Here is a 21,104-nt window from a genome sequence, read left to right on the forward strand (position 1 = left end):
CTAAAAATAACCTGCAGAACAGTCCGTTCTTTAGGTTGCAAAAAAAAAAAAACCCTATAGAGAATGTTACTAGAACGTTCTTATTTCGTCCCAATTCTCAATTCCAATTTTTATCGCACTAAAAAAGAAAAGAAAACACTAGCCTAACTAATATTAAGTTCAAACATTTTTATAGTGGAGAAAAACCAAACAATTAAGAAGCAAAAAAAAAAAAAAAAAAAGATACAAACAGTGCTTTAAAGGCCCTTTGAAATCAAAATGTTAGTTTTTTAGCTTTTAGTATGAATATATTTAGCCTTAAGGTTATGAATAAGCTGGTGTGTTCCAAAACAATGACACAATTCATATTTAGGAGATATAAGCATTCAAAACATACAGTCTTTCACTTCTGTTAAAATGGATCACAGATTTGTATGACATCACCGTGGACTTCAGCTTCTCATCACATCTTCTGTCCAATCAAATTCTCTCTAGAATCGTCCCGTCCCCTATGCTATAAATACCACCTGGCAATATGGATTGGAGATGTGCGTTCGGTTGCTCAAACACTCAAGTTTTATTCCGTTTTCCAACTGTACGTTGGTTAAGGATGAAATGGCTAGAATTTATTCACACCTCTTGAATCTAACGTATCATCAGTGCTCGGATTCGCTTTCATGGTGTTGTCAGGTACGACTTAAAGTCTGTGAGGTAAACTAAACGCTATTGGCTATTTGAAAAGGGGGAGGAGCCATTCAATATGTCCCGCCTTAGCTTCCTGCTTCAGTGGAAGTTACGTCAACGTATCATACAAAGCTGCGCATTCCAAGGCACTTCAGCGGACCTTTAAGTTTTACAGAAATAAACAGAAACTGAATAAAGTAATTAAATGTAAAGTAACACTGTATGGTCTTCACTGTTTAAGTAAAATATAGGCTATAGATGAATCCTACAAAAGTTATTCAGTCAAGAGCAATGAGTGAGCATTTTCTCTTTTCTTTTGTTCTTTGATCAGTAAGTCCGCTTTCAAAGTTTATTAGACTTCTGTCACTTTAAGACCCGGCACACGTGACGCGAATCTGACAAGCATCCGATTCTTTACTCTTTACGTTCATTTAACAAATCTTAACTTTTTTATTACTGTGCTTCACCGAAAACGTAATATCCAAGAGACGGAACGTGATTCAATTCCCCGATATACTCACGAGAAGGCTATTTTTCCTACTTCGCTTAGAAGTAAAAAAGAAGTTGGAAATACCTTTGCAGTGATATACTGTTAGCAAACATCCAGAAGCCGTCCACGCTGCTTAGAGCGACGCTTAGATGAATATGTAAATAAACACAACAAAAAAAGACAGCAGTGAGTAAACAATTAAGAAAGCAGTACAGAATGGCTCTTTCGGCTTTATCCTGAACATTGTATAAGCATTTGTTTCATGTGGACGGAATATAGGCTCTCGGAGCGCGCTGAAGTCCTGTGAGTCCTTCACATACAAATCAGTCTACAGGCTTTCATAGACAACCTAGGAAGTCGGGTCAAGGTTCGTCACTAGCTGTTCACACATTGGCAATACAAAAGCAATTAATACAATTCATATTTTTTATGTGTTAAATAGAAAATATCAATCACAGAAATGAATGTTATTTTTGACAGTCCTAATATATCAACTATATCAATCACTTAACAAGATTTGTCATTTATAATTTGCCAACTGCAGCAAATCTAAAGTGATCTTCAATGATGTCAATTTACCTGTGATTCAGCGGTATATTGTGAGAGCCACAGCACTTAAACGTACACATGAGCTAAATATGCCATTTAGCCAGATGGTGGAACATAAAAATCTGCATTTTATGCTTGACACTCCGTTGCTAGGTGAGGACGGAGGACCGAAACACTTTAGTCCTTTAGAAAGATAAGAATGAGTTTTCTCCCTCGCTTCTGGTCTTCCTGAGTGGGTGTTCAAAATGCACTAATTGGCGAGCGCTCATTCGTAAGGGGGTTAAAAGTAGAGGACATGTCTTCGTAAATGGAGCAACTACTTCAGGTGATAATTCCACATTTGAAACAGCCTGCATTTGACAGTTTCAAAGGGATCTCATTACTGAAATCATATCTAATCACTCTCACCAACTGGGGATTGATTATGTTATTTGCCTATCAGAGAGCGTGCAGGGCTGGCAAACACCGTGGTCTGTCGCTCTCCCTGTGGATGCGTTTTGTAGTACAGCTGACAAAGATAGAGAAGCTTGTTTCCTGTTCAGACAACCCACTGTACACTCTCACTGCATAAAGTGTGTGTGTGTGTGTGTGTGTGTGTGTGTGTGTGTGTGTGTGTGTGTGTGTGTGTGTGTGTGTGTGTGTGTGTGTGTGTGTGTGTGTGTGTGTGTGTGTGTGTGTGTGTGTGTGTGTGTGTGTGTGTGTGTGTGTGTGAGAAACATTAACCTGCTCAACCTGGCTCCTTGAGGACTCGAAAATAAGGATGTCTGGCTCCTTCGGCTCTGAATTAAAGACCTCGTAAAGGCAAAGTGCAAGTAGGCAAATCACTTTATGCCAGTGTAAACAGAATGTTAGCATTAAAGGATTTCACATCATGTCCACATTATTATTGCAGCATGAAAGAATGTGAAGAATCATCATCTAGTCTAGATGGGATGTACCCAAAAAGTGAAAGTGAGGAGCATTTATGGGTACAAGTCGGGAACCGGCCTACTTTACATATTTCAAGGGTGCTGAATCCCAAAAAACTGGTTCCCAAGCGAAATTGTGAGTTTTTGACCTTCTAATTTGCATATCAAAATGGCCGCCAAATTGCCTATCTTGCTCAGTCGTTGGACCATTTTCCCCTATTTTTTTTTTGTAAGTAGGCAATCAAGATGAGGAAATTAAGTTTCTAGATCGATAGTCAAGGGTCAGAGCAAAGATATAATGGAGGCTCACTGCCTTTTTTATGTATATATATATGCAAAATACCAACTTTTAAGGTGAAATTAAGCATTATTTGTGTCATTTTTTAAGGCCGACATACATATTCAATCAATATCACTCTTAAATGTTCCCAGTGTATATATGATATGTGATGTATTCCATATTACATAATAACTATGAAAAACACCATTGCAAGTTGTCTGAGATTTTTTTTTTTTTATGCAAATTAAACATTTGTCCTCTAAATTCTAAGACGGGGAAAAACCCAGGTGAATAGGGAAAAAAAAACACCTTGTAACTTCCTCCGGGACATCGTGCGTAAAACAGCCAACCAGCTAATCTGTCGTTTCCGAATCGTTTCCTCCGAGGAGGCAAGGGAGGCAGTGCCTCCTCAAAAAATTAGATGAGAAAATAATCCATATTACAAAAATAAAACAAATATCACAAAATGTGACATTAAAAAGTGTATAATCACTCGCTTTTCTAAAGTAACACAGTGCAACAGCGACACCAGCAGGTAAAGTTACAGCGGGACGCTGCGTCTCTCTTGCCTCCCCTGAACCCATTGAATTTTAAAGTCCCCCTGTGATAAAAATCAAGCTTTTAATGTTGTTTATGTCTATGTGGTGTTTTTAATATGCTTTAAGTCAAACCATGTGGAAATTCATAAGTCAACGCCATTGCTGAGTATTTTCTCCTTAAAACTGCAGTGAACCAAAGACCGTCTCAAAAACACAGTTCGAAGTTCGCTGGTGTTTCTGACGTCACAAACTACCTTGTAACCAATCAGGTCAATGTGTGATCGTCAACGAGTGGATGTCTGAGCTGGTGTGAGTGAGTGTAGGCGGGGCTAATTTGCATATTCATAGAACCGCGTATACTAAATGAGGCAAGGGTGTAGAGTTCCGTTCAAGCTATTTTAAGGCATGAAGAAATTTGTTTTCAAGGGGAAAAAAGCATTTAAATATGTCATTTTGGTGATTAAAGATGAGTTTTAAGGGATATAATTATTGACTACAGGGGGACTTTAACAGATCCCCTAAAGCGTGCGGTGGGTTTGATGGGGGGTAATTGAGAATGAATGGGGTAAGGTCACTTGAGAGGAGGAAATGTCTCCATCGCGCTTTGATTGGATTTGATTTGTTTGAGTGATAAATCCTGCCTCTTGTTTTCCTGTTTCATTCAAGAATCGGTCTGAATGAACAACATTTTGGAGTTGAAAAAGTACCGTAAAATTAAAACGTAAGTAAACAACTCGCTTAGATATCACTGCTTTATCATGTCAAAATCAAACTTGAAATGGCCTATAAATCATTATTTGATTTTATGGTTACTTTTCAAGGGTGTTCATGAATGATTAGGCTACTCTCTTTACAGAAACAACTCAAAACTCTTTCAGTGATCAAACTAAACATAGTTTACGTTGACTTTGTGTCTGGAACCTCAAAACCTCTTTTAGTTATAGTGATAGTCCCATCACATTTATACACTGTTATATAAATCCAATCAGTTTGAATATAACATCAACAGCAACAACAACATAATACTATTACTATAATTATATATTAACTCTTTAAACATTACAGAAACTTTAGTCACTTTCCAGTGTTAAACCCTCAAATGTTTATATTGGTGCAAAACTGTCTATGTTTAGTTGTGTGTGTGTGTGTGTGTGTGTGTGTGTGTGTGTGTGTGTGTGTGTGTGTGTGTGTGTGTGTGTGTGTGTGTGTGTGTGTGTGTGTGTGTGTGTGTGTGTGTGTGTGTGTGTGTGGTCATGGTAACCCCTATTTTATACAGGTGGAACTCGAAAAATTTGAATATCGTGCAAAAGTTATCATTTGGATGATTATGGCTTACAGCTTATGAAAACCCCAAATTCAAAGTCTCAGAAAATGTTAATATTATATGAAATCAAAAAAAAAAAAAAAAAAAATGTAATACAGAAATGTCGGCCCTCTGAAAAGTATAATCATGCATATGTATATAGTTATATATACTAAATATATTAGTTTCACCTTTTAATTTGCATGAACTTTTGCACGATATTGTAATTTTTTGAGTTTCACCCGTAGATGGAATGGCAATACCAGAAATCTTTGATCTTTTGGGGACATTTTTGATTATCCCCATATAAAAACCAGCATGTGTCTGGTGGGTACTGGTGTCACCGTGGTGACCTAAATTGAGGTCCCCATGAGGAAACAAGCTTATAAAACAAGCTTCTCTTTTTGTAAAAATGCAGAATGTTTTCTGTGATGGGTAGGGTTAGTGTAGGGGAGAGACTATACAGTTTGTATGGTATAAAAACCATTACGTCTATGGAGAGTCCCCACAAAGATGGTAAACCAGACGTGTGTGTGTGTGTGTGTGTGTGTGTGTGTGTGTGTGTGTGTGTCAGAGGCAGTAATTCCTCCTCCCTGGAGATCCCATGGCATGGTGTTCCTCACTGTTTGTTGTCACTATCATACCTTCTTACATGCATAACAAATACTCTCTGGATAGCTAGATAGACAACGCACAGTAGTTTACTGCTTATCTGGTTTACAGTGGGTTCTAACAGAGAATGTTCTAAGAACTTTGACTAACATTCTGACAAGGTTCTCTCAAAGTTATGAACATTCTTCCAGTAGTGTAAATAGAATGTTCATTCAAAGTTATCTGATCTTTAATGATGTTCTCAGAACAGCATTACTTGTTTCAGAACATTCAAAAGTAATGTTCCCATATTTTTTGTAAAATGGAATGTTCCCTTACCCTTCACATAACCAACAGAAACACATTATAAATCATTATAAATTAATTCAGTTCAGAGAACATTCAGAAATAACAATTTTATAACTGAATGTTAGCGTTAACAAAACACTATAAGAATGTATTTATGTTAGCTGGCTTAACGCTTGACATTTCATTTTTAAATAGCTCAGTTAACGTTTGATCTTAACATAAATTACAGTGAAGTGATTCTGAGAATATTGAATGAAGCATCTCAGGACCAAAGTCAGTATACATTGACACATTGTTTACCGTGATTGTGCCGTCTGTCTAAACAAACAGCTTGAACGAAGCGTAGCAAAATCATTCTAAACGTATAATAGAACTGACCTAATAGATTTACCTCAAATGCCAGTGACAACGCAGCATCCCATTGGCTGTCTGACAGGAAGTGGAACGTTTTTACTATGTCAGGCTGCATTTACTCTTCTGAAAGTGACAGAAGGCTCAGAGACTTTAGGGAGAAGCAAGTAGCTATTTGAGGAAAATACCTGACAAACATCGTGTCAGAGGGACTTGGTTAGGTTTGAGCAGAAGACAGTAGTTCTGGGGAATGAAAGCCCTGCGCCGATTAAAAGTGACAGACAGGTTAATTCTGCAGCCAACTCAGCCAAAGCTTGTCCCACATGTCTCACACCTCTCACTTCTATTAATCTCCTACGCAGGTCTCTAGTGCACAAACACACACACACACGTAAACACACGTATGCCTACGCATATAAATGCGACAACACTCTGTTAGCCACTTATGTCCTCTTGATTCTCGCTGAACACACTTGTGTTTTGAACTTTTGTTTTGAACCATTTCCCCTGCTGCGTACTCTTTCCCTGTTCTCTGTGCATGTTTGTTCAGATTACTTGAGCACCTCTTTGGATAACCCATATAACCAACTCCTTTACCTTCCAAAAAACTCACACCCCCGGCAACGGAGGCAGAAGATGTGAGCTGTGGCAGGTTCCTTTAAAGCATGCCAGTTAAATTGAACGCATGTTGGTTTAAAAAAAAAAAAAAGACAATTATGTAATCTCAAAAGATAACCAGGACTGTGGCTCTAATGACTTGTATGGATTCCCAGCTGTAATTAACATAATACTCGACTAAAAGCACATTTGGTCTGTTAATGGCAGCATGCGAGTTGCCATGATTTTCTCGATCTCAGAATGTGGTTCTGGGCAGCAGATGCAGAGACAGCCTCGTCTGATCCAGCTGGAACGTTATGGAAAACCAGCATTATTGACAGTATCTATTTACATCTGTATTATCTTTAAGGGATTGTTTTTTAATCATAAAATTTTCGTCAATCCAAACACCATTCATTCACAGCCCATTTAATTTCAAAAATACACAGGAAAACTTGGGTCCGGGACTACTCATCTGTTGAGGAACATTTAACGTCAAAGTTAACCCACCAACAGGATATTAACGTGAAAACGTCTCTGTAAAATGGGAAATTATATGAAATATGAAAAGCGTTAAAATTAGAAACTTGAATAAATGTCATTTAAAAAACTCACTGATAGCAAATGTAATATTTCACACCTCCAAACTGGGGGCATTTCTAGGGTCAGTGAATATCCGGAGGTTAGCCAAGACATTTGTGGACATGTATGGGACTATTGTTTGATCATATATTGGAATAAAATACACTGTAAAGTCTTTAAAAATAATTTTGAAACCTTACACCAGCAAGGAGACATTATATGAAGTGTTTCTTTTAAAGTCCCCCGTAGTCAATAATTGTATCCCTTAAAATGTATCTTTGATCACCAAAATGACACCAAAAACAAAGTAAAAATTAAAAAAGAAGCTTGAATGTAACTCTACACCCTTGCCTCATTTAGTATATGCGGTTCTATGAATATGCTAATTAGCCCCGCCTCCACTCACTCATACCAGCTCAGAGATCCACTCGTTGACGATCAACCGTTGATCTGATTGGTTACAAGGTAGTTTGTGACGTCAGAAACACCAGCGATTTCAAACCGCGTTTTTGAGACTGTCTTTGTTTCACTGCCGTTTTAAGGAGAAAATACTCAGCAATGGTGTTGACATCAGAATTTGCACATGATTTTTCTAAAAACGGCATATTAAAAACACCACATAGACATATAAACAACATTAAAAGCTTGATTTTCACCACAGGGGGACTTTATTATTTCATAGACAGCATTTTAAGTCATGATACACATTTCTGACAGGAAGATTCATTCAAAAAGGTAAGATAACATTTAATTTATTTGATCAAAAAGACAGTAAAAGCAGTAATGTTGTGAAATATTATTACAATTTAAAATCACTGTTTTCGTTAATATATTAAAATGTAATTTATTCCTGTGATCAAAGCTGAAATTTCAGCATCATTACTCCAGTCTTCAGTGTCACATGATCCTTCAGAAATCTTTCACTGTGCAATTTTGACTTCTTGTTGTGTCATGGACAGGATACATGTCAGTCCACACATTGCTTCCCGACCAATCATCACTTGCCATTTTTAACTACATGCATGATGTCATTGAGAAGGCGGAACTAGCGACTGACTTCCAGAAACAAGAAACAAACAATGGCTACCTAAGTGACATGTTTGCTTAATGCTAATTCCAGTTCTCACCAGGTTGCTAAAGTGCCTCCACTATTGTTCGCCAGCATTTTCAATCAGCCATGGTAGTCCCTCAAGGTAACATCATAAAGGCAGGATTATTGTTGCCATAATGTAGCTCCACAAACCTTTCCCCCATTGCATAAGCTGTGCACCGAAGAGCTTCTGTGCTCCTATTGGTCAACGCCACAGATTCTGTCTTCTTTCTGTCTGGACATCGTGAAGCGACGGTTGTCATCCACTATGACACACTATACGAGATAAAATGATCAATTCTTGTGTCCCGACACCCATTGTCCTTTACGAATCACCACAACACCATACATCAAATGGATCGTGCCAAAATCGGGCTGATATCGTGTAGACTGAATTTGGTCGTGCTACAGCTCTACTGTTGAAAAAGTAGCTTGTTACAAGCTGAATTACGAAAACTGAAAGTGGAATTACTGTCACGCTACTAAAAATATAGCAGCATTTCCTCACTCTAGGGATCCAAACAAAAATATTCTTTAGTGAGCTGGGGTTTTTTTTTAATGCACCTTTCCTTGATCAGACAGTGTTGAGTACGTAATGGGTGGCCCAAATTAAACAGTCTCACCAGTCTATTAAACCAAGAGCATTTCTGTTTCTGACAATAACCCATGACTCAGAAAAATCACATGACTAGCTGTAGCATTTCAGAACTGGTGTGGGTTGACGCAACGGTTCTCTGTGAAAGGAGCAGTCTGGCCTTTTGCTTTGAACTGGACTTAAAATAAAGCTTCAGGCTATAAGATTGAGAGAGAACATGAATGCCACTCTTTATCATTGATCTACTCTGAAGTCATACACTTGCAGAAACACCATCCAATCACATTTAAAATGATAAAATCAACATATCTGGCCTCGCACACAAATTCACTCACACACACACGCACACACACAAACTCCATCCATCATGCTCAGTCACATGCCTTTTTTTGCTAAATGTGTTTCATTAGCAGCGCCGTTCTTCTAAACCGATAGACTGGGACTGTAGTGGCCCGCAGCTCAGCGATGGCACTCGGCTCGGTATTACCATACAAATAACAGCCTTCTGTCTTACAGGCCAGGTCTTTTATCGACTTCGCCGCTGTGTCTCCCACTTGACAGACTTCCCCCTGCAGCCCCATTATTCCTCTTTAAGCTCCTTGTCTAGCATCGACCTTGATGAACTAGCTTATACAGCTCAGAGACGGAAAGCTCTGGATTAGATCAACAAGTCACTTGTTGTGTACACTTTAAATGAAACCAAAATTGACTTGAAACCGAAATTGAAGGGTTCAGTGGAATGACCAAAGTCATACATCACGGAATGAGTAATTTTATGTGTGTCACAGTAGTGGCATTTAGTATATCACAGTTATTTCTGCAGGGAATCTCAGAGAAAAAAACAACTAATTATGACCATATTATACCGATTAAATATTTTTACCACAGGGGGACTTTTAACAAAAAAATCTAAATCTAATTAAATTTTTTTTATGAAAACGAATGTCTCATATGTCTTATAGACTATACAGAATGAATGTCTATATAAGTCTCACCTTATATAAAACCAGGAGTTTAGAGGTGTTTTTAGCCATTTTTCAGTGTAGACCTTAGTCAGGTTAGACGCCATATTGAATTTAGCGTGGATGAAAACAATGCTAAGAGGGATAGACTTTACAATGGCACGCTCCCTAAATCATGTAACTGTCATAACTCACAACTTTTAAAACTGTTTCATGGAGTACTAGGAAAACTGTACCAAAAGGTTCACTTCTGATAACTTTGGGAGGAGTATTTTACATTTTCTTGAGTACTGTGGTGTTTAAGTAGGGGCTTCAAAGGATGTCACTTGTTAAATTTAAAATAAACATAATTTTACAAGCTACTGTTATCATTAACCCAGCAACTGGACAGAAACTTTGACAGCTAAACAGAACATTAGCGGGATTCCCTCTCTATAGTGTATTTGCAATCTATGGCCTATAAAATATCTATACAAACATTGCATTTTACTTTTATCTTGAAAATTTTACAATCATGCTTACCTTACATGATGGAAAATCATATATCAAACAGAAGAAAAAGGCACAATGGGATATCCAAGAGGAACCCATTCCACTATATATGAATTCAAACAAATACCCATTCCCTCATTAGCTTAATCTAAGTAGCTAACTAACTTACAGTCTGAGCAAATCTGAGATTCCAAAGAAAAAATTTGAGGCATTCCATTGTAAAAAATAAATAAATAACATCACCCCTACCTGAGATTAAAATCTATTAATTAAAAAAGGCACTAAACAATAAAACTAGCACTGAAAGATGGCTGTTTAAATCTGATCGGATGGGTCACAAATCTGGGGTGCTTTTCCAAAAGCATAGTTAGCCAATTATGGTCGCAAGTTCTATTGTTACCAACACAATTCAACAATTTGGTGTTTCCCAAAACCACAGTTCTAAAGAGTTTGTTAACCAACATCTGGAAATAAAAGAAAACAACAGAGAACAAAAATCCTTAGAAGTCCTTAGATGCCATGTTTACTATTTACAGAAATAAAATGACATCTCAGTCTCAAATCAAATAATTAGCAGAAGTTATTACTCCACCACCTGACGTGGTGTTAAGAACGGTTCTATATTGAACCATCGTGTTATACGGGTTTGTGAAACAGTCATGACCAGCTTGTTAATTTCTCCAACAATGCATCATACTATTATAGTTAAGTAGTGAGATACATCCTCTGATAGGATTGTACAGTAATGTACATTACAAACTCTCATTAATGAAATCTTCATCCTCATCCTGACTTGATGCGGTCACATCCTGCTCTCCGTTTTCACATTCCTGTTTATTTATCCATCTCACTTTTAATAATGTAATGGCCACTTACAAGCACATGGAAATACTCAATTGTCTGCATCACGCAATATATACCATCATCCCATCTTACCCTGTCGACCTTTATATACGTTGGTCAAACTTCACCTTTAATTTGACGGTAATTAGAGTGTGGGTTTAATTAACTTGGATAGTAATAAACCTTGGAGCCTCGAGCTTGTTGGAAAGTGATAGTATCATGACTGTGGACCTGCCAAATTAAACCAAGCTTCCCACCCTGACTTTATTTTTAAAAAGGCAAAATTTTATTGATAATACAAGGCAGAGCAGACTCTTGTGGGTCTTCTGGGGATAAACTAAAATCCTGAAAATGAGGCTAAATGGTCTGTGTGCTGACACAGGTAATACCTGTCAGGGAATACCCTCACTAGCTTTGACGTAAGTTAAACAGATTCTCCCATGATGCCTGTCTGTGCAAGTGTAGCTTTGTGTACCTCTGCTGCCAGGACACACTCCACTCATGATTGGATCTCCCCTGCTCCCAAATCACGTTAGTGTAATATGCCGGCAGAATTTAATTTGGCCCTCTGCAACCTCAGAGACACTGCATTGGCTTTGAAGAACAATGCACTTACCATATTTCATAAATGTTTTCATTTGTAAATTGCTTTTAGTGGCAGTTCATGACAGGCCATGTAATAGACTGACATTTATTTTCATTAGATGAAATGCCAAATATATGTCTGTATGAAATTTACAGGGCTACAGAGCAGGGAGAGGGGATGGCGACGCCAAGTAGTGACTCTTGCTTATACTGACAGAGCTCTGGGCTGTACTGCGGCTCTGGGGTAACATAATGGAAGATGGCAATCTAAATGGGCTAATGGACATTAAAAGTAGGGGCTAGACCAGGGGCACGTCTCTTCAAATTACACTGGCATTTTACACCTATACATCCATATTAACCTGCCACTTGAGGTCATTCGCACTTAATTTTATTACAGTAAGTGCGTGCTTCTTTAATGAAGACATCTGATGAGGGATTTAAAAGCAGTGGCACATGAGTAGAAACATGAGTAAAGGATAATGGGAGATAGAAGGTGATGAGTGTTATAATCAAGTCTACTCAAATCGGTAGGGGGGAAACTGGAGTAAAAGGCTATTGAGTGCGTTTACTTACTGTCAATGGCTCTTGCATATGGTGGGTAAATGATGGCCTTCATTTTATTTGTTGGCTGGAACGCATGCAGCGACAGTGGGAGACTTAAGACAAACGCTCCCATCAGTCACTCCAGAGAGTGACCACTTATGCAACTGTATAAATCGCTGGAGAAGGAGGGACACAAAAGATTAAGTGAAAGCAGCAAATTGAACCCTCATCCCTCTTGGTCCTGCTCACTTTCATGATGCCTCATCTTTTATCCTTCGCTTGTCCTTGAGGTCCACAAGACTGTACTGCAGTATTCCTTAAATTCTGCCCTGTCATTGCAGAGGGCCCTGCAAAGTTTAGCTCAAACCCTGTTCAAACTTGCTTACCTGTAAGTTTATAGTAACTCTGAAGACCTTGACTAGCTCAGGTGTCTTTGATTAGGGTTGGAGCTAAACCAGGGCAGTGGCCCTCCTGGACCAGATCTGAGGAACCTTGCTGGATGGTGTCCCATTTGTCATTTAAATATTCAAAAGGGTGTTCACAATGGTAGGACCACAAGGGCCCCATTTGATGCTAGTTTTTGTTGCATGGACTATTGGACAGGAGATCACTATGAATGGGTAGTGTTGTAGTACTCAAGACTAGACTCTGTCTCAATTCTCTCTTGAGTCTGAGTCAAAGACCATATTTGCATGGTCTTGATCTCATCATGGACTTGGGAGCATTTGGACCAAGTTCTGTCTCGAGGACTACAATATTGCGGATGCGTTTTGTGGTCTGTGCCAACTTGTGCATATTGTGATACTGACATGAAACTAGACTTCATTTACCCCAGTGGGAAGCATATTTACACTTTCTGAATCATTCAAACCATCTTCGTGTCTCTGTCTTGACTTGAACTCGACCCTATTCTGGTCTTGGTCTTGACTTGGACTCGACCCTATTCTAGTCTCAGTCATGACTCAGACTCAACCTTCTTAGGTCACGGCCTGGATTTGAAATGAGCTGGTCTTGACTACAACAGATCAAATGAGACACTCTATGGCAGGGTTCCTGAGGGTGTGTTCACACTCGGCATGTTTGGTTTGATTAAAACGAACCCTGGTGCGATTGCTCTGTTAGTGCAGTTTATTTGAATAAGTGTGAACGCTGCCTCCCGAACCCTGGTGCGCACCAAACAAGTGGACCGAGACCACTGAAAAGATGTTTTTTCTTTTCATAGTCGCCGTATTGCCCATCACAGTTCGGTACAGGCATCAGAACTGCGTCTCCTCGTGGCAGATCTTCGTATGTGTGTGTGACGGAGGGATTCCTGCTGCTGTTCTGACTCCTTTAAACGGTTTATAAGAACTCTTTGTGAGTTCTCAGCAGGTCAAAAAACCATCATATGAAGTCTACGCTCATACAACGAGCACATTTATCTCAGCATGCAGCATTGTTTGGGATGTTCGCTAAGTTCAGTCTCAAAATAGGTAATATTTCATAAAAGCCGGCCAATCAGGTTGTGAACGTATCCCTATACCTTTAGGTTCGTGATCTGAACGCTAAAAGGACCAGGTCTAAATTTTTATTAGAGTTGGAGCTAAACTTTGCAGGGCAGGATTTGAGGAGCAGGGGTTCTGAACTCTGGCCCCCGAGATCCATTTTCCTGCAGGAAACACACCTGAACCAGCTAATCAAGGTCTTCCGAAAAATACTGGAAAGTTACAGGCACTTGAGTTTGATCATGGTTGGAGCTAAACTCTGCAGGAAAGTGGACCTCAAGGGCCAGAGTTTAGAACCCCAGCTCTGTGTTCTTGTGGATGGACATGCGTAGGTTACAAGAAGACCACATACGAAGTGCTATCAGTGAATGCAAAATCGTTTAAATTGTCTCAGTCCTGTTTGCTGAAAACAGCAACTGCAGTAGTTTTTTGCACTCTGAATTCTCCCTAAACTTTCATTAAAAAAGCTTTAATGTTCGCTACATTAAGTATTATCCTTCCCTTTAGTCAGTGGCGGACATGCTGATATTTGCCCTGCGCACAGCTGTTACTGATGCACGCTCCATTTCTCTTCTGTACGCTCTTTGCTCCAGTGATATTAAGACACCATTACTGATATACATCTAGTGTCAAACAGATGCTTTTTTAATTTTGTTGTTTTTTATTCTCACAACCTCTCAGAGGAATATTCATCACATCAGCTCATTCTCAGGTAGGGACCCGAAAATAATTATTTAACAGAATATGGGAAATGTGTTTCCTTGCGACATTGTCTTTAGCAGTAAAGGCTCAAATAGATTTATCTCCTAAACGACGTCCCTCTCCACAACACCAGAAAAATCAGTGTGTATGCAGTAGGTCAGGGTCAGGCTGCCTCAGCCTCCTTTCGGCTAGATAAAGTAGACTACTCACAAACCTTTCTTTAGATGTAGCACCTGGGAGGTGTGCAATTTCTTGCTTTCCGTCGTGATTGAGAGAGCATCCCTCTGTGTCTCTATGAATGTCATTTTTCCTGTATTATTAGAGTGCTGCTTTTGTCTGCATGTCCCTCAGAAGTGTATGTGTGTGTGTTCCCCGTATCTTATCGCTCAAGGGAAACATTTCTCTCAGATTTTCATCAGCATGTATTGTGCTGGAGTTCATCGTGCAGTCATTGTGTGGCATGCTAGAATTAGTCGTCTCTTTAGTAGAGGCTGTAACTGACGCTCAATTACAAATAAAAATGTTCTTTATGATTAAGAAAAGCCAGATAGAAGTATTACCTGCCTCAAATGCATGCTGTCAATAGAATAAAAAAAGTAATGAATAAAGTAGCACCTTAGCAATGTTTGGAGGCTATTATATGTCTGTTTATGCACCTCAATGCATCCATCATATTATTTGGACTGAGTGCTACTATCACAATATAACGAATTACTTGAATGGACTCTCAGGCATATAATTGATCGAGTGCTGGGTAGTGCTGAGGTCACTTCATAAATCTTTGTTGACTTTTGACAAGCTTTTCTTTTATTACAGGACTCTGCTATACCAATATAAGAAAATATTATACAGTATATATAATATTTATACAATAACACAGGGATTCCCAGGCTCACGCTTTTGACTTAAAATGTTTACTTGATGTATCAACTGAGATTTTCAGTTTAAATTTAACAACATTAAACAACCGTGCATGTTCACGGTCCTCTGATGTCAGTTGAAGTCGATCAATTGTCAGTTAAAGTAGTCAATAATGTCATCCCTTAAAACTCATCCTTGATCATCAAAATTACATATTTAAACGTTTTTTCCTTGAAAAATAATTCTTCATGCCTTAAAAATATATTTTACACAAAATAACTCTACACCCTTGCCTCATTTAGTATACACGGTTCTATGAATATGCAAATTATCCCCGCCTCCACTCACTCACACCAGCTCAGAGATCCTCTGGTTGACGATCACACATTGACCTGATTGGTTACAAGGTAGTTTGTGACGTCAGAAACACCAGCGATTTCAAACCACGTTTTTGAGACGGTCTTTGGTTCACTGCAGTTTTAAGGAGAAAATACTCAGCAATGGCGTTGACTTATGCATTTGTACATGGTTTGTCTTAATGAATATTAAAAACACCACATAGAACAATATTAAAAACTTGATTTTTACCACAGGGGGACTTTAAGTGTTTTTTTAATTGTTTTCATTTTCATATTTAGCTTTTCATCAACTTGTGAACCCCTTGAAAAAAGAAAACCCTGTAATGAGAGATAGTTTACCCAAAAATGAAAACTCAAAACATGACAAAACTCTAAATGCGCTTTTGTCTATTGCGAGAATTTTATTCATTTCAGTGAATAGTTTCATTCTGATCTGACAGTATGGATGGATGCTCAAAAAAACAATTCAGGAAAATATTTAGGTTAAAAAAAATCTGTGTATTTTGTGTAAATGTATCTGTTTAATGTCTTCATCCAAATTGAGATCCAAGAGAACTTTTACTCAGAGATATGTCTCACGGATGCATTTAAAAATGTGGAATTTGTTCTTGTATGAATCCTAAATATTTAATATATTTTTTAATATATCTGACCCTGGATCACGAAACCAGTCTCATGTCGCACGGGTATATTTGTGGCAATAGCCAACAATACATTGTATGGGTCAAAATGATAGATTTTTCTTTTATACCAAAAATCCTTATGGATATTAAGTAAAGATCATGTTCCATGGAGATATTTTGTAAATTTCCTACCGTAAATAAATAAAACATTTATTTTTGTGAGTGAATGCAACACAATCGCGAACACAAATGGACAACTTTAAAGGCGATTTTCTCAATGTTTCGATTTTTTCGCACCCTCAGATTCCAGATTTTCAAATAGTTGTATCTCTGCCAAATATTGACCCATGTGACTGGTTTTGTGGTCCAGGGTCATATGCTAACTGTATGTCTTGCGATTTACTTTAATTGACTTAGTCTTGCTGCTGACATGGCATTAAAAGAAACTAACAAACAATCTGATTGCTATATGTTTTCATTGTATGAAAAGTATTTTGTGCTCCATAAGAAGAAAGTCAGTCATATGGGTTTGAAATGACAATTTTAATATCTGGGTAAATTATTCCTTTAAGTGGCAAGGGATTAGGGATGTGTGACAGGCACAAACAAAATAACTAATTAATTTTTGCAGAGTTATTAAGAAGTCACCCTCCTCTCATTTTCAGAGCAACTGTGCGCACTTAAGGGATAGAGGGTTTGAATATTTACTTGTTAAATATAGTAAAAATTAATTTTAGGCATGATTGTTGTGTAATTGCCTGTTTGGGAAAGCAATTGTACTGCCAAGTATTCCCAACATTATTAGCAAGGGAGCTGTATGGTATAGTGTGTTTGCTTCTCCGTAGAGCCCAAAGGCTTTTATGAGTTTTTAATGTTTTTTCCTCTTTCCTATAGCTAAAGCAAGTCAACGGTGTTATCAAACCGAGTGCTCGGCTCTTTTCATGTGGTGATGTTTACACTTTACTTGCTCACTGCTGTTACTCCCTCAAGTGGAAAAGAGTTTAACTTGTGAAAAAGCATATGAAATAGCATATAAATATGACACAGGGAAGGATCGACTTTTGGGTGAGCATTATCCCTGCTGTGAGACAGAACAAGACCACAGGGGTGCTTTAAAGGAACAGTTTATCCTTGAGACATTACAAACCTGTGTTATATTCCTACTTCCCTGAAACACAAAAGCAGTTGTTAAGTAGAACTTTTCCATGGCCAAAATCAAAGTGGATGATGATCTACATTTACAAGCATTTTTGTGCTCTTTGGAGCTTGGCAGTATAAATTACCATCCACTTCTTGTACGGAAAAAGGCAGCTTGTGTGCTTAATTGTATTTAATGTGCACTTGTAATGTTAAAATCTTACAATATAAATACACTCCATCTATGTTTTGATCATCGTTCTGAATCAGATCCAGACCAAGTCTTTGACAAAATGTGATTTTCTCAGCTTTTTTGCTCAAAATGTTACTTTTTTTTTATGAAATTTAGGAATAAAAAAGAAATGCATGAAGCTAGAGTAAAGTTTTTTTTGTTTGTTTAAAAGCAGGTCTGTTCTTTCTTTTGATATTGCATGTTCAGATATTCATACAACAAAATATTCTGGGGGTCATGAAACTTTTTGTGAAAATAATCAAAAATGCTGGCGTTGGTTGGCAACTTTTTTCAAAAACGCTGATGGTGAAAGAGTTATAGCAATAGTTCACTTAAACATTTCAATTCTGTCATCATTTACTCACCCTCAAGTTGTTCCAAACATGAATTTCATTCTTCTGTTGAACACAAAGGAAGATATTTTGAAGAATGTCGTTAAACCAAACAGTTGATGGACCCCACTGACTTCTATAGTATTATTTTTTCCTACAATGGAAGTCATTGGGGTCCATCAACTGTCTGGTTACCGACATTCCTCAAAATGTCCTCTTTTTGTGTTCAACAGAAGAAAGAAATTCATACAGGTTAGAAACAACTTGAGGGTGAGTAAATGATGACAGAATTTTCATTTTTTTAAGTGAACTATTCCTTTAACCCTTGTACATCGTTATGGACATTTTTGTCCTTTTCAGTTTCGTTTTTTTTTTTTATCACTTTGCCTGTTAATGCTAAGTGCATAAAATTTGGCACAGGTGTGTATTTTTATTGTAATTTTACAATTTCACCACCATTTCCTTTAAAAAAATCTATTTTGCACTAGGTACACAAAATACTTCCTCTCAGCGCCTTTTGGACAAAAATGTCCCCATTGGAACCCATTAAAACTGCAGTTTTTTATCCCAGGGCCATTTAACTATAAAATGATGCATAAGAGGCTTTCATTCTGTTGGCAAGGCTTCAGAATAAAAAATTTGCCCTATAAAGCAAATACTCGCTTTATTCCTGTTTTCTGCTTCGGCATATTATAGAGCCAGTTGGATAAATTATGCAACGATATTTGTGTGGGTGTGTTGGTATGGATTGGTTGGTATGTGTGTTATAAAAAAATATATAGTGTGTGTGTGCGTGTGTGTTTGTAATATTGAGAGAGAAAAACTCAACTGCAAATAACAAGTCCAATCACTGTGTGCACCAGTGGAGTTTTGCTGGCATCCAGTGGGGAAAATCTGTTACTACACCCAAACAAAATCTTACCGAAAGCTAATTTTTTTAGATATCATCCTCAAATTTGGGACACAACTTATTTAGATTTATGGCTTTGATTTTCTAGCCATTTTAGAGTTCAACTTGTTTCATAAAATCTATATTTTACATAAAATAATGTTCGTAAATAATTTTCATAAACTTAAGCCTATATAACTTTTATTTTGGATTTACTTAAAAAAAATTTTTTTACTTCAGTAATAATCTGCCAAGGGTCTTCTTTAAAATGATACCAAACTTAAGTCTGTGCTCCCAAGCTTCACATTTTTTTATGACAGTTTTTTGACACAGACTTTTTTGTCCTCCTATGTGTAACTTTTTTTTTTAATTGATCCACAAGGGTTAAATGCATTACAAGTTTCAAAAGAAATGACATAATACTATATTTTAGTTTACCATAATTGCTTGTCAGTACATTCAGCAGTACATTTTAACCATATTTCAAAGACTATAGAAGTAAAAACATTTAAAGATGTACTTAATTAAGTGGGTTAAAAAAAAGCACTTGCAAGCTAATTGCATTTCATATAAATCTAGAATACATTTTCATTTATACCTGCTTTTAAATAACATTTAATTTAATTATCCAAAAACATTACATTCAGTAATCAGTTCACACTTTTTTTTAAGTATATTATTTCCAACTAAAAATATATACGCTAAAGTGTACTTCTTTTTCACAGGGGTAATTTTGGGGATAAATGTGTCTTAAAGGATGCACGAGTAGACGGATGGTGAAATACTGATAAAGCCTGACATAATATTGGAGATTTTATATCTGAACATTGGCAATATTTATTACAAGGTCTCTAATGGTTTAGTTTTTGAGAGGAAGATGAGGATGATGTAACAGGAACAGAAAGATCTAGTTTGGTGAGATTGTGAGTCTGGTAGAGATGAGATCATTACGCAGTTAGTGTTAATGATAGTTGCATCATCTGTCACTGTCTACCCAAGCAAGTTGCTGGATGATTTTGTGATCGCCAGGACATGTATCTTGTTCCAGTCTCTGGATGAAATTCGAAACGTTGAGAACTGCGCTCAAAGCTTTACCATATTGTGCCGTTATGAACATACTAAACAGTGACCACATTCTGCATTGATTTGCATCAAATCTAGGGCTGGGAATCGATTAAAAAAAATTAATTAATTGCACAATTTGCTGTAATTAATTGCAATTAATTGCATTTCCCCCAAGCTTGTAATAATCAATACTTAAACTTAGAATCACCTAATTAAATTAAACAACACAGGGAAAAAAAGGAACAGAAAATAGCCCTATATTAAAAAATAATATTAAACATCAATATATCAATATATTATTATTTTTCAATAATCAATCTACATAATCAATTTAATTTCATCAGATTAATTTTACTAATTATCAAAATAAAATATAGTCCTATAAAGCGATTATTACCAGAACATGTGATCAGAGCAGGTCATTTTACCATTGTTGCCCAGCATGACTATACCAGCTCAGTAGGGCTATTGCAAACAGAAGTCTACTACTGAGAAATTTCACGTTATTTGAGCGGACTTTGCTTTTCCAGTGCGTGATCGGTACATGATTGGAGCGTTTGGGCCATGATCGACAGAGCAGAACGCGCAGCGCAAACACGGAGCGGAACATTGAGCAGAGAGCGCAGCGCGCCGACACACACACACACACACGGAACGGAGAGCGCGGTGCACACACGGAGCGGAAAAGACCCGCTCATGAAAAGCTGTGCGAGAATGAAACCTGATGGCTGGGAGGGGCGGGACGGCATATTATCGGCCTTTTCAATAGCAGCTGCAACAGGAAATCATTAAAACGAGGCAAAAAAAAAGTGCTGCGTTAATTGCGTTTTTTTTTTTTTTTTACGCGTTTAACATCTCAAATTAATCACAAAGATTAACGCGTTAATTCCCCCAGCCCTAATCAAATCACATACACCCTCCAATGTTTAGAGTATCAAACACATGTAAACACAGGTGAATGTCTTCAATTATTATTACAGAATATCACTCATGAACTCGTGATGGTTGACAAACTGCTAATGGCTGCAACATTTTGGCGTCTCAATGCTGTAAACAAGAAATATGGATGTCGATAATCCCACTCATAATCTCACTCTTCTTTTCCAGGCCAGCAGTAAAATCCACAACTTCACTAGTTTGCTAGT

General features: G+C 37.6%; 1 protein-coding gene and 1 long non-coding RNA gene across 4 annotated transcripts in view; both read left to right on the forward strand.

Annotated features, from left to right (window-relative positions):
* kcnt2b (potassium sodium-activated channel subfamily T member 2b) overlaps positions 1–21,104 on the forward strand; it is a 113,860-nt gene that overhangs the window by 2,622 nt on the left and 90,134 nt on the right. The window lies entirely within an intron of this gene.
* On the forward strand, positions 843–2,358 carry LOC309506144. Its single transcript, XR_014208658.1, has 2 exons — positions 843–1,088; positions 1,191–2,358. It is a non-coding gene; the product is annotated as an uncharacterized lncRNA (long non-coding RNA).

The sequence above is a fragment of the Leuciscus leuciscus genome (assembly GCF_965113295.1).
Source record: "Leuciscus leuciscus genome assembly, chromosome: 1".
In the NCBI taxonomy this organism is placed as follows: Eukaryota; Metazoa; Chordata; class Actinopteri; order Cypriniformes; family Leuciscidae; genus Leuciscus; species Leuciscus leuciscus.